General features: G+C 45.0%; 1 pseudogene; it reads left to right on the forward strand.

Moving 5' to 3' along the window:
* Window positions 1-2,935: 2,935 nt before the first annotated feature.
* On the forward strand, window positions 2,936-3,656 carry LOC113622547 (nucleolar protein 56 pseudogene; annotated as a pseudogene).
* Window positions 3,657-14,217: the final 10,561 nt, after the last annotated feature.

A 14,217-nucleotide genomic window follows, 5' to 3' on the forward strand; every position in this document is an offset into this window, starting at 1 on the left:
ATTTATATCCTAAGTGCCTAATACAGTGCCTAGAACATAGTAGATGCTCAATGTGCAGGTGAATTAAAGGATGGTGGCATTTAAAAATTCTAAATGAAAAGTATTTATTCAGTGATATTCAAAACTAATGCTATAGCAACAAGTTTCCATATGGAACACAAAAATGACATAGTATTACCGTGTGTAAAAATGTTCATGATAGCACTTCCTGGTGGTGCAGTGGTTAGGAATCCACCTGCCAATGCAGGGGACACGTGTTTGAGCCCTGGTCCGGGAAGATCCCACATGCCGCAGAGCAACTAAGCCCATGCACCACAACTACTGAAGCCCGCACGCTTAGAGCCCGTGCTCTGCAATAAAAGAAGCCACCTCAATGAGAAGCCCGCGCACTGCAACGAATAGTAGCCCCCGTTCGCTGCAACTAGAGAAAGCCTGCACACAGCAACAAAAAACCAAAGCAGCCAAAAATAAAAATAAATAAATAAATTTTAAAAAATGTTCATGATAAGGATATGAAATGTTGTTATTGATATTTTTCTATGTATGTATTTTTTGGGGTTCTCCTCTGAATAATCCTCTTGAAATCAGAATCTGTGTTTTATTCATCTTTATGTCCCCAAAACCTGGCAATGCCTGGCTTGGAGTTGTCAGGAGTTTTGTCAATAATGTGTTTAACACTTACAATGTATACCAGACATTTTTCCAGAACCAATACATGTATTAACTCAATTAATTTTCATAGTTACCTAATGAGGTAGGTTATATTTTTATCGTCCCCATTTTTCAGATGAGAAAAATGAGATACAAAGAGGTTAGGTAACTTTCTGGAGGACAAAGGCAAGAGCTGGGATGTGGACCAGGGCAGTCTCGTTCTAGAGTCTGCAACTACCCTCCCTACCACATCTACAGGGTTTGTGGAATTATTAAAGTTGAGTGAAGAGATCAGTCAGACCTCTTCCAGGAAAGCCTGTACATTTTCATCAGACACATCTAGAAAAACACTGAGGAAGTCCTGGAAACCACTAGTGTGCTTTAAGGTGACTTATGGACGGAAGAGAGGAAGTTGCAATGCCTCTGAGGGTGGGTGGTTTAGAGAAGGATGAAATATGTCCAAAAAAAAACCCAAAACAAAACAAAAAAAGCAATGAACACACAGAGGATTTTTTAGGGCTATGAAGATACTCTGCATGATACTATAATGATGAATACATGTTATTATACATTTGTCCAAACCCATAGGATGTGCAACACCAACGGACCTTGTGTAATTATGTTGTGTCAATGTGGGTTCAACACTTGTTACAAATACACTGCTCTGGTGGGGGGCTGTTGATAATGGGGGAGGCTATGCATTAGTGGGGGCAGGAGGTATATGGGAACTCTCTGTACCATCCTTTCAATTTGGCTGTGAACCTAAAACTGCCCTTAAAAATAAAATAAAATTAAAAAAACATGATCAGCATAAAAAAGTCAATGAATACGAATAAAGCCAAGCAGCTGCGTTCCTGTTAACACCAAAACGGAAACCCAGGTGGGGCAGAAGCCTTTTGATCGGTGGCCCTGGTCAGCTGTGATGCAGAGCTGGGCAAGTATTTGGCGGACGCATGGTCCATCACAAGCTGTAATAGCTCTGGTCATCACAAACCTCTGGTTTTTTTAATTTGTGTTCGGTCTCATACAGATATTAATGTTTGAGCAAAATTTTAGAAATCACCACGGAAACCAGGAAGCAACTCTCTTATTTGGAAAACCAGCTAATGGAAAGTTTTATAAAATGAGAAAGAAGCTTATGCTTCAGCAGTGGGATTTGCGGCATCTCTTCCATGTTACACAGTTAATGTCCACAAATAATGTCTCATTTGGTACCACATAATAATTTTAGCCTTCAGAATTGGAAACTGCATAACTATTGGAGAAGTTTAAAAAGAATGAGAACATACTGATTTCCCAAATAAGTAAAGACTTTGCACAGCTGAAGCAAAAGGAAGCAGACTTATGGAAATGAGAGGCGGTGTGGCACCAGGGAGGGGCTAGGCTGGCATCAGGACACATGGGTTTGAATTTCAGTTCTGCTATTTACTCACTCAATGTCTTTCCACGGGGCACTTAACCTCCCTGAGTCTTACTTTCCTCATCTGGAAGTTGAGAGGGTTGCCCTAGATAATCCTTAAGGACCTGCCCAGCCAGAAGTCTGAAGCCACAAGAAACATGGTGCAGTGAAGGTCATGGCATTAGTTTCCATGCGGTTCATATACATAGTGAAGCCCACATGAAGTGTTCAGTTTGCACAGGCAGCTTGCACACGCGGCGACATGGAATCATCTGCAAAGGAAGTGGCCTTTTGATGTGCTCCACAGCATGCCACTTCTGGGTATATATCCCAAAGAACTGCAGGCAGAGGCTCGAGCAGATATTTGCACACCCATGTTCATAGCAGCATTATTAATAATGGCCAAAGGGTAGAGACAACCGGAAACAGATGAATGGAGAAACAAAATGTGACACTATATATATATATATATATATGTATATATATATATATATATATACACATATATATATATACACACACACACATATATATATGTGATTCAGCCATAAAAAGGAATGAAATTTTGATATATGCTAAAACTCAGATGAGACGAAAGCATTACACCAGAAAAAATAATCCAGACACAAAAGGGCAAATATTGTATGATTCCACTTATATGAGGTACCGAAGACAGGCTAATTCATAGACAGAAAGTAGAGTAGAGGTTTCCAGGGGCTGGGGGGAAGAAAGAAGTGGGATTTATTGTTTAATAGGTATAGAGTTTTTGTTGGAGGCAATGAACAGTTGTAGGTATGGCCAGTCCTGATGTCTGAGTGATTCCCTGGGCCCAGCAAAGGGACCTAGTTTCTGGAGCCTTGAAGACAAAGGGTAACACCCCAGAATATGGTCTCATTTTCCACTCTATCTTCACTGGCCAAGCAGCTGCTGAGAACAAAGGCCGCATCTCCTGATACCTGGCAAAGAAATGCAGTATTGCCTCATGAATTGGTGCCCACGAGTGTATTTGGGGAAGAGCTTCAAGAACAAGTGGAGGAGCAGCTGTCTTTCTATGAGACTGGAGAGAGTCCACGAAAGAAACTGGATACCGTGAAGGAAGCAATGGTTCAGGCAGAGGGAGCAGCTGCTGAGATGACTAGGGAGCTAGGCAGGAGAAGAAATGCTTGGAGAAGGCAGGGACGACTGGCTGCCGTGGCCCCGGCATCTTCAGAAAACAGTAGTGGTATCCAGGGGGAGTGTGAGGGGACAAGTGAAAGACACAAAAAGAAGACAAAGCAAAAGCCCAGAAGGCTCCTCAGGAGGATGAGATGGAACATACATCTGTCTCTTTCTCCAAACCCAAGAAAAAGAAATCTTTTTTCAAGGAGGAGCTGCTCAGGAGTGATCTTGAAGAGACAGCTGGCAGTGGAAGTCTTCCCAGTGAGCGACCCTGAAGAGTCAGGAAACAAGAGTGCCCCCAAGAAAAAGAGGACATTCTCTTCCAGGCAGGAGCCACTCAACTGCTGAAGAGGCTGCTGGCAGCAAGGGCAGCAGCTCCAAGAAAAAGAAAACGTTCCAGAAGCTATCGCAGGGAGATGAGGATGGACATTTCCCTGCTGGGGCATAACCCACAGAGGTATCTCCCAACCCATCCCCTATATCCCAATAAAAACAAATTCACAAGAGTAAAAAAAGAAGAAGTTTTAGATATATATAGTGATGATGGTTACACAACCTTGAGAATGTATTTAATGCTACTGAATTGTATGCTTACAAACTTTTAAAAAGATGGACTTCCCTGATAGTCCAGTGGCTAAGACTCCATGCTCCCAATGCTGGGGAGCCCGGGTTTGATCCCTGGTCAGGGAACTAGATCCCACATGCAGCAACTAAGAGTTCGCATACCACAACTAAGAGTTCACGTGTCGCAACTAAGACCCGGCTCGGCCAAACAAATAAAAAACACCAAAGAAACAAAAGCAAAACCAAAAGAGCCCCACAAATGTTTAAAAAGATAAATACTGTGTTATGTATTGGGTTGGCCAAAAAGTTCATTTGGATTTTTCCATAAGATGGTAGGGAAAACCCAACGAACTTTTTGGCCAACCCAATATATTTTACCACAATAAAAATAAATGTTTTAAGTGAGTGCTCTGTGTGCTTCTGTTAAAAACATTTTTTTGCATGTAAATCGGCTCTCTGTAAAGTGCAAGAGAAAGGTGAGAACATGGAAAGGGTGGTAGCTGCTTAGTATCGTAATCCGACCGGAAAGCATGATGACTGAAATGTTTATGTGTGTGCCAGCGCTTGTGTGGGTTTGGGAAGATGTGAGGAGGAACCAGATTTAAGAAAGGCATGGATTTAAGAGAAAGTCAGAAAGGCAAGAGGGAGCCAAAGACTGAATGCAGGGAGCAAATTTTCCCCCAACAGGATTGCTGTCTCCAGACTCCCCAAATCACACAGAGGCCCAGTTTGCTCCTGACTCAGCAGCTGGGGCTGAGTAAAAGTTTGTCTGTAATCCTTCTCCAAGGGAAGCTTCATGCCTATTCTTCCAGAGCTCTTCTGCTTTTATCAGCTAAGTCAGGTTTTCAGATGGACACATTTCCTTCCACAGGTAACAGAGTCTGAACAGAATCGGGAGGTGACCTCCCTTCTCTGCTTAGGGCCACCATTGCTCACCTATGCTCTGTGACTTAGCTCCCACTCTGTAATACACAGCTCACACTCACTATTACCTTCAAGAGCAGGAATTCCTTAACTGTGCATAATGCTCGATAGTTTAGAGAACACTCTGGAAGCCTGCCCCCGAGAACATCAGCTTCTTGGAGGCACGTGTTCTTTTCTGTTTTGTTCTCTGCTGCATTCCCAGCCCAAGGAACAGTGGGGTCACACAGCAGATGCACCACCAACAGCGCCTGAATATGTGATGAGGGAGGGTCTCAGGGCCATGCTGGGAGGTATTTTCTCCAGATGAGAAAACTGAGAAACAGCAAGACTGAGTAACTGACCCAACGATCTGGGATTCACACAGGTGTTTTGGCTCCAAGTCTAGTGAATAAGAAGTACATAAAAATAAATGTATGTTTTTATTTATTTATTTTTAATTTTTTAAATTGAAGTATAGTTGATTTACAATGTTGTATTAGTTTCAGGTGTACAGCAAAGTGGCTCAGTTATACATTCATATATTTTTTTTTCCAGATTCTTTTCCCTTACAGTTTATTACAAAATAGTGAGTAGAGTACCCTGTGCTATACAGTAGGTCCTTGTTTGTTGTCTATTTTATATACAGTGGCGTGTATATGTTAATCCCAAAGTCCTAATTTATCCCTCCCTAACCCTTTCCCCTTTGGTAACCATAAGTTCGTTTTCTATGTCTATGGGTCTATTTCTGTTTTGTATGTACGTTTACTTGTATCATTTTTTTTGGGGGGGAGGGCTGCGTTGGGTCTTCGTTGCTGCACGTGGGCTTTCTCTAGTTGCAGCAAGCGGGTGCTACTCTTCATTGCGGTGCGTGGGTTTCTAATTGCGGTGGCTTCTCTTTGTTGTGGAGCACGGGCTGTAGGTGCCCAGCTTCAGTAGTTGTGGCTCACGGGCTCTAGAGCGCAGGCTCAGTAGTTGTGGCACACAGGCTTAGTTGCTCCACAGCATGTGGGATCTTCCCGGACCAGGGCTCGAACCTGTGTTCCCTGCATTGGCAGGCGGATTCTCAACCACTGCGCTACCAGGGAAGTCCTAGATGGTATTCTTGAATCGGTGTCAATTTCCTGATTGTCATGGTTGTACTGTGGTTATGTTGGAGTGTGTCCTTGAACTTGGGAAACACACACTCAAGTAATTAAGTGGAGAACAGTTGCTCTGCCTCTGAAAGCAGGATAACAGCAAAGTGGGTGGGAGGATGGATTTTAAAATCCAACATACCTGGGCTTCCCTGGTGGCGCGGTGGTTGAGAGTCCACCTGCCAATGCAGGGGACACGGGTTCGAGCCCTGGTCCGGGAAGATCCCACATGCCGCGGAGCAGCTGGGTCCGTGAGCCATGGCCGCTAAGCCTGCGCGTCCGGAGCCTGTGCTCCGCAACGGGAGAGGCCACAACGGTGAGAGGCCCGAGTACCACAAAAAAAAAAAAAAAAAAAAAATCCAACATACCTGACCTCCATCCCAGGCCAAGCCTCAGTTTCTTCATTTGTAAAGTGGAACTAATACTATACTTACTTCAGAGCATATTTTAAGAATTCGATGAGATAATGTTGGTAAAGAGCTTACCCTGATACCTGGCACTGGGAAGCCCTCCATAACCTCTAGCTATCTTTATTGCCTGTACATGTTTCAAGGGGATGATGAACTGTCATTGCACTAAACACTGGCTTTACAGCTTTGTGGCTGGGACTCTCCCGGGTTCCCTCCCGGCTGCTCTGCTTTGAGACCACGTCACCGTCATCATAGGCATTGTTGTCTTTGGGACCAGCCACTAGTTGGAATTATTTTCTTAGGCCTGAATTCAGTTTCCCAAGTTAACGTGTTGAAGACTGAAGGAAATCTCTGGCACAGAGCCCTTGCTTCACAATCAGGGTTTCCTGTTCCTTGTGGCAGCATGCTGGGGCGAGCTTCTATCTCTTCCTGAACAGCCTGGGGCTTGATTGAATTTCCTCTCGGCCTCCAGAGGGCATGACTCTGGATCCGGAGGTGGCCCATCCAAATCTCCTCATTTCAGAAGTTCTGGAAAGCAGCCAGGTAATCCGGCCAGTGTCCCTTAAATGTAGGCAGGTGGGGATTGAAGGTGCATGTGGGTGGCCAGACCCTGAGGGTCAGGTGTGTAGCTGCTGGGAGGGGAAGTGGCCTCTCTCTAAGCCGGACATCGGAGGGTGTGGTTTGGGCCCTACTCTGCCTCATCGCTTAAAGCACCTGTTCAGGAAGTCACTGGGGGTGGGGGTGTCCATCGATTGGGGAGGGTGTGCTCAGCTTTCAGGGATTTGATAGCAAAGCCTTCCTTGCAACTTTAATCTTCACCCTCTTTAGAGACCCTATCCATCTTGGTCTTTCAAGTATTGAATTGTTTAGATTAAAATTTTGAACTAAGTCTTGAAGCAAATATATTTATTTATTAGCTCAAGATTTCTGATGGTTAGGAATTCAGACCAAACACAGTGAGGATGACTGTTCTCTGCCCCATGGTATCAGGGGCTTCAGATTGCAGATTTTGATGAAGGATGGCGGTTGGAGTCATTCAAAGTCGTCTTCACTCACATGTCTGATGATTGACACTGGTTGCCAGCTGGGAACCTCACTGAGGCTATTGGTGGGCTTCCTCACAACATGGTGGCTCCTTTCCAAAGGCAAGTACCCAAAGAAAAAGGGAGAGCAAGGTGAAGGCTGCATTGCCTTTTATGACCTGGTGTGTTAGTCAGAGTACTTGAGAGAAAAAAAAAAAAACAAACAGTAGGAGAGATATATATACAATTGACCTCTGAACAACATGGGTTTGAACTGCAAGGGTCCAAGGATTTATACAAGGATTTTTTTCAAGAGTAAATACTACAGTACTACACCATCCTCAGTTGATTGAATCCTTGGATGTGGAACCGTGGATACCGAGGAACTGCAGATTTTCAACTATGTGGAGGATCAACACCCCTAATCCATGCATTGTTCAAGGGTCAACTGTATATATATATTTATTTTTAGGAATAGGTTCATGTGATTATGGAGGCTGCAAGTCCAAATCTGCAAATGGGCCAGTAGACTGGAGACCCAGAGAAGAGCCAATGCCATGGTTCAAGGCCAAAAGTTGTCTGCTGCAGAATTCCCCCTTGCTTGGAGGAGGTCAGCCTTTTGTTCTATTCAAGCCTTCAACTGATTGGATGACGCCCACCCATGGAGGGCAATCTGCTTTACTCAAAGTCTACAGACTTAAATGTTAATCTCATCCCCCTAAAACCCTCACAGAAACATCCATAATAGTGTTTGATCAAATATCTGGGCACTGTTGCTCAGCCAATTTGACACAGAGAATTAACCATTACACCTAGTTTCAGAATTCACATAGCATACTTCTACCACATTCTGTTGGTCAAGGCAGTTACAAAGGTCTAGCCAAATGCAAGGGAAGGGAACATCAAACACCCCCCCGCTGCCAACTCAATAGAGTAATACCAATGTCATGCTATAAAAAGCATATATGCATGTGGCATGTGGTATACATTGGTGTGGCATCTTTGGAAAATACGATGTAACAAATGCCCAACTGTGATGTAAGGGAAAAGGAAACCAATTTATAATAAAATATTATGTCTTTCAAAATGTAAATTCTCAGTTGTGGCTGCACTCAGAGTTATAGTGGAGAAGTCAGGTGTCCTGCACCTGTACACAGCATCACTTTGAATGTGAGCACCACGGTTACAGACTGCTACAGGTATGTCCCACGGGAAACTCAAAAAACTTGAGTGGAGATGCTGTGGGTGGTGTGATTTTCCAAAATGGCGAATGCTCTAAAATTCTACACAAGGCAAAATGCAGTTTTCCCTCTGTTTACCTGGTAGTTGTTTTCCTGGGGCAGGGGGGTGGGTGGTGGGAAATTTAGGCATATAGAAGTTTGCAAAAATCACATTGTGTTTATATGTAGAGTGGGGCTAGGTTTCAAGGCTCAAGGCACTATAAATAGATTGTTTTGCCTATAGGAATGTGTCAGGGAACACTCAGACATCATGGGGGATATAAGACATTTCCTGTAGAACCTTCCAGCACATTGCAGGAGGACTTCTGGCCTCTCTGATCTTTCCCTACTAAAAGCCAATAGTGCCCTCTCCAGCACTGAGACCACCAAAAACAGCCGCTATGCCTTTTTAAAACTCCTCCTGGAGGGCAGTAGCAACCCTAGTGAGAAGCAGTGCTATAAAGGAAAGGAACAGAGAAATTCCAAAGATTCCTGTGGAGAAAGTCTGGGGAGTATAGAAATGAATCAACCAGTGACAAAATGGAGGATGGAAGGCAAAAAGCCTCACGCCACATCTGATAGGTAAGACTACCCTGTGTGTGTGTATGTGAGTGTGGGTGGGTGGAAGGATCCCAACCCATCCCAGAGACCACAGTAGAGGCCCCACCCTGCTCCTCCAGGGATCCAGCACCATCCAGGTTCAGCCAGAAGAGAGTCCTTTTCTACATGTCCACTGTCATCTGCATTAAGGGACCCTAAGCTTGTAGGACGTTTCCCACACTTGGAGTAAAGCAAGGGAAAAAGGAACTGAATGGCCAACAGTGTTCTCTTTTTGATCACTACACCCCAATAGTTGGGTCTCTCCTTGGTTAGGGATGAAAGAGAAACCTTAGGCCTTGCTGGGACTATTTGATAAAAACAAGAAACTTCAAGGCATCCTTATTTTTTTTTTTAACAAACAAAGCATCATTCAGGAACCCCTATGTTATACCTAGTGTATCTTTTAAATTCCTACCCCTGGGCCTTTGCACCTGTCACGTGCCCTGTTGCAAAGTCATCTTCCCTTCTGGAAGCCCATGTAAAGCCTGTTTATCCCCAGTCTCACTTCCTTCATGAAGCCTGTGTTTCCCAACCCAACCCAAGGAGACCTCTTGTCCTCCCCGACATCACTCTGTCTCTTATGGACCTGTCAGACTCACAGGACTCACATGTGCTGCATCCATCTTTCATTAGGCTCTTCTCTCTCACTGGATACTTTCTTAAGGACAGGACTGAGGCTGATGCCCCTGTTTCTTTGTATCTCCCCAGAGCACCTAACCCAGTGCCTTGATCAAAGTACAAATATTTTAGACTAATTCAACAGGAATGAAACTTTATAAATCCTGCCACTTGAAATATGGTGGCTTTAACCTCCTGAGGTCAAACTAAACTTTCACATCCCTGGGAATTAATTGCTGACATTTTCAGAGCTTCCCATCTTCCTGTGAGGCTGAACTTTAATGGCTACTTGAAACAATAGGGCATTGATTTTGTTTAAGTGGCTGTTGAGAAGGGCTGCAGGGAAGGGAAAGCTGCAACGGTCTGAGTCAGGGAAGGCAGGGGCAGCTGAGGAAGGGAGTAAATTGCCCTTGGCCTTTAAGAGGTGTGGCCCTGAAACCCTCTCAGTGAGGGAAGGCAGCGTGAGAGTCTCTTCAATCATCATCGTCAAACTTTATAACCTGTTCTCTTGTCACACTTCATGTCTAAGTAGTCCTGTGAGTCATTTCAGACACTCCCAGAGCCCCTGTATGGACCTTCTCTGCCCTCAAACGGTGAGAATGTTCAGAAACCCACTGAAGTACAAGAACTTCTTCATTTTAGTTTTCAGTTGATTGGGAGGTTTTTTGGTATCACAGGTTCTGGATTTGCTGTTTCTAGAGTGTCTGTGTTCTTGTCCTGTGACCTCATTCAATCCTCAGTTCAGGCCTGCCTGCATTACAGTCTCATAGCAGCCTGAACTTCCCCTTCTTAGCATTTGTACAAGTGTGCTAAAAACTCTGTTTTTTAATGATCTGTTTAATGCCTCCTTCTCCTGCTGAGCTGCATGCCCCATGAGGGCAAGTGGCCAGGACTTGCAGGTCCACCTCTGTGCTGTTGGTTCCTGGCACAGAGCGTAGTGGGGCTCGGTTAATATGCATTGAGTGGGGAAAGAATCTGGCAGTTCCTCAAAAAGTTAAACGCAAGTTGCGATACGATGCAGCAATTCCACTCTTAGGTATTTACCCAAGAGAATTGAAAACACGTGTCCACACAGAAACTTGTATACAAATGTTCATAAAGGCGATATTCATAATAGCCCAAACGTGGAAATACCCAAATGTCCATCATGCACACATGAATAGAACGTGGTCCATCCATACCGTGGAATATCATCCAACCATAAAAAACAATGAAGGGGCTTCCCTGGTGGCGCAGTGGTTGAGAGTCCGCCTTCCGATGCAGGGGACGCGGGTTCATACCCCGGTCCGGGAAGATCCCACGTGCCGCGGAGCGGCTGGGCCCGTGAGCCATGGCCGCTGAGCCTGCGCGTCCCGAGCCTGAAATAAGCCAAACACAAAAGGCCACATATTATATGAATTCACTTGTATGAAATGTCCAGAATAGGCAAATCCGTAAAGACAGAAGGTAGATTAATGGCTGCTAGGGGCGGGGGGAGGAGGTAATGGGCAGAGACTTCGCATGAGGTTTCTTTTTGTCATGATGGAAATCCTTTGGAATTAGAGAGGGTGATAGTTGCACAGTACAGGAAATATACTAAAAAACATTGAATTGTAAACTTTAAAGTGGTGAATTTCATGTTTTTTATGTTGTGTGAATTATATCCCAATTTTTAAAAATACTGCCTTAAAATAGACATATTTATTTATTTGGGCCACAGCTTGAGGGACCTTAGTTCCCCAACAAGGGATCCAACCCATGCCCCCTGCGACGGAAGCGCGGAGTCCTAACCATTGCACCGCCAGGGAAGTCCCAATATACATATGTATTGAGTGAACAGTTCATCCCTGAAACAAACTCAAGGGGCTCTGGATCAACTGTAAGCCTTTCTGGACTTTCCTGCTGACTGTGGTTCCTAAGAAAAGTTGGTCTCTAAAGGGTGAGATGTTGGCACTCTGTGTGAGAAAAGGGTGTGGCCATGGTTTATCTGTGTGCATTGGCTGCCAGCACTCTTGTTGGATATGGTCCATCACTGACATTTTTATTAACTTCAAGAGAGGAAGTTGGAGAGGGAGGCTTCCACCCTTTTTTCTTGTAACTGATTTCCTAGGTGTGTCAGATGAACGAAAACATCCTCGATATCGAGGCCAAGTACATCAGCTCCAGCACAGGGGGACAGGGGCCGGTGGCAAACACTCCGGTTAGACTTTGCATGTATTTTATTGCAGGCTTTGGAAGTTTACGTAAGAGGTGAGAGAAAACCAGTTGGTGCCACGTGGGGTCACGGTTTAGAGCTGTCACAAATCCAGAGAAATGTGCTATGTCTGTAGTTCAAACCCCGATGGGGTAGGTGTAAGGAGAGGGACAGACATTCCGCGTGTGAATATACTCAGGGGCCCTTCAGTTTGGATGAACAAGGGAAATTTTCAGGGTTTGTTCTTGCAGATGGATTTCCTCTGAATGAGAAGGCGGGACGGATCCTCTAGCAGGTTATTCCTTCTTATCGAGAAGCAAAAACATCCTGAGAAAAATCAATGTGGAAAAGGGAAAAACCATTTTTGCAGGAGAGACACAGGAATTCTTTGCTCTCAACAGGCCCTGGCCAGGGCCTCTTAGAGGTCAAGACTGACCTGCAGTTATGTGCTTTTTTAAAGGTTCCTAGTATATTAAAATGTGAAGAAATGCCCCCCTCAAAAGGTTGCTGAGAACTGCGGTATATTTTAAATGTTTACATTTGACAGATTAATACTTTTACCACAGAAAAATAGAATAAAAGTAATTATGCTTTTGCAAGATAATGCCAGGACATATTTTAAATATATGACATGAAGTGCTCTATAGGCAGTGATGGAACTCGGATCTAGAGTTTTACCCCGAATGTCAACTTCTCTCAACCCTGTCATCTAGAGATAACATCCAAAGCCAGAGTAGGGGGCCCTTTGTGAATCGTGAGACCACAGCCCAGTGCCCTCTATACTCCACCCTCACCCCTAAATAGGCCCCGTGAGCCCCAGCAGCTACTGCAGTTCACTTGGGTTGGAGGGACATGGTGCATACTCAAAAGCTGTGTTTGTGCTGAAGCCAGTTCTTATTACGACCTTTCTCTTCAGTCAATAAGCAGTTTGCTCTTGAGACCTTAGTATTCTTTCTGGCCAATTCCATATGCTTCTTTGCTGCTGCCCTGCAGTGCCTGGGATTTTGTGGATTTTATTTTTGTTTAATTTTCGTCAAAAGCAGTAGCTTATTACAAGGGCAAAGGCAATAATTATTCATTTTCCAACTATAAATGACCAAGTGTCAAGCAGGGTCACACTTCAGCCCCCCCTGGGTCTCACTTGTTGACGTGGCTCCTGTGAAGGACATGTTTGAGGCCTCAGTCCGCTCTGGACTCCTCATGCATCTCTTTTCCTGAAGCCTCAAACCCACATGGCCACAGCCGCCAGTGACTTGGTAGTGGCACTGTGAGCCCAAGGACCCACTGGGGACTCACCTGGAGAAATTTGGGAAAGGGAATTTGGCTTCATTAGAACATCTTTAAACAGGGTGGCGGGGCGGGGGTTGGAATTCCCTGGTGATCCAATGGTTAGAACTCGGCACTTTCACTGCTGGGGCCCGGATTTGATCTCTGGTCAGGGAACTAAGATCCCATAAGCTGTGTGGCATGCCCGCCACCCCCCCAAAAAAAGAGTGAGGGGACACATGGCATTTCGGATCATTGAAGAGGGCAAGCTCCCTGAAGGAGTCGCTCGGATACTAAATCTCTGTGTGGGGTACCAGTTGTGAACTACCTTGCCATTCCCCAGTTGTGGCAGTCAGGGAACATTCCAGAACACCTATCACGTACCAGGTATGAATCAAACACTTGTCATGGCATCATCTCTTTTTATCTTCACCACAATCCAATGATATCGGTACTATTCTCATGCCCATTTTACAGATGAGGAAACCAAGGGTAGAATGGCTAAGCAACTTGCCCCAAATCACACAGCTAATGAGTAGCAGAGCTAGGGTATGAAGACTGGTCCGTCTCACTCCAGAGGTCAGGATCTCAGAAGCTCTATTTCCAGGTTTCTAGAGAACTTTCCTTTTCCAAACCAACTTTATGTTCTCCAGGGCCTTTGTGTGAACAGAGAGCCAACTTTACACCCCACAGGGCAGTGAAAAGGAGGATCCTGCAGCGTGGCTGTGAATTCAAACAACAAGGACATACGAAGCTCTGAACCTCGGGAGGAGGGAGACCACAAGCCTCTCTGGGAAGAGTTGTGAGCAGGAGAGGTGTCTGTGCCCTGTGGAGACCAGCCTCCTAAGCAGCTCACCCAAGGTTTCCTCTCAACAGAGACAGAAAGAGATTCAGGAAGCTTGCAGCAGGAAGGAAGCTTGATGACTATTCACCCTCTCCTGTTCCTCAGAGGGAAGCAGGTCTGGAAGATTAAGTAAAGCACACCCTTTCTGCAAGCACAACCTGGGTCTCCTGGCTCCCACATGATTTAGAAGGTGGGCCACTTTCTACATTAGGAAGCCCAGGGCCTGAGAGGTGATGTAACTGACCATGACAGGGAC

The sequence above is a fragment of the Aethalodelphis obliquidens genome, unplaced genomic scaffold (genome assembly GCF_003676395.1).
Source record: "Aethalodelphis obliquidens isolate GAN/ISIS:26980383/991018 unplaced genomic scaffold, ASM367639v1 scaffold10, whole genome shotgun sequence".
Taxonomy (NCBI): domain Eukaryota; kingdom Metazoa; phylum Chordata; class Mammalia; order Artiodactyla; family Delphinidae; genus Aethalodelphis; species Aethalodelphis obliquidens.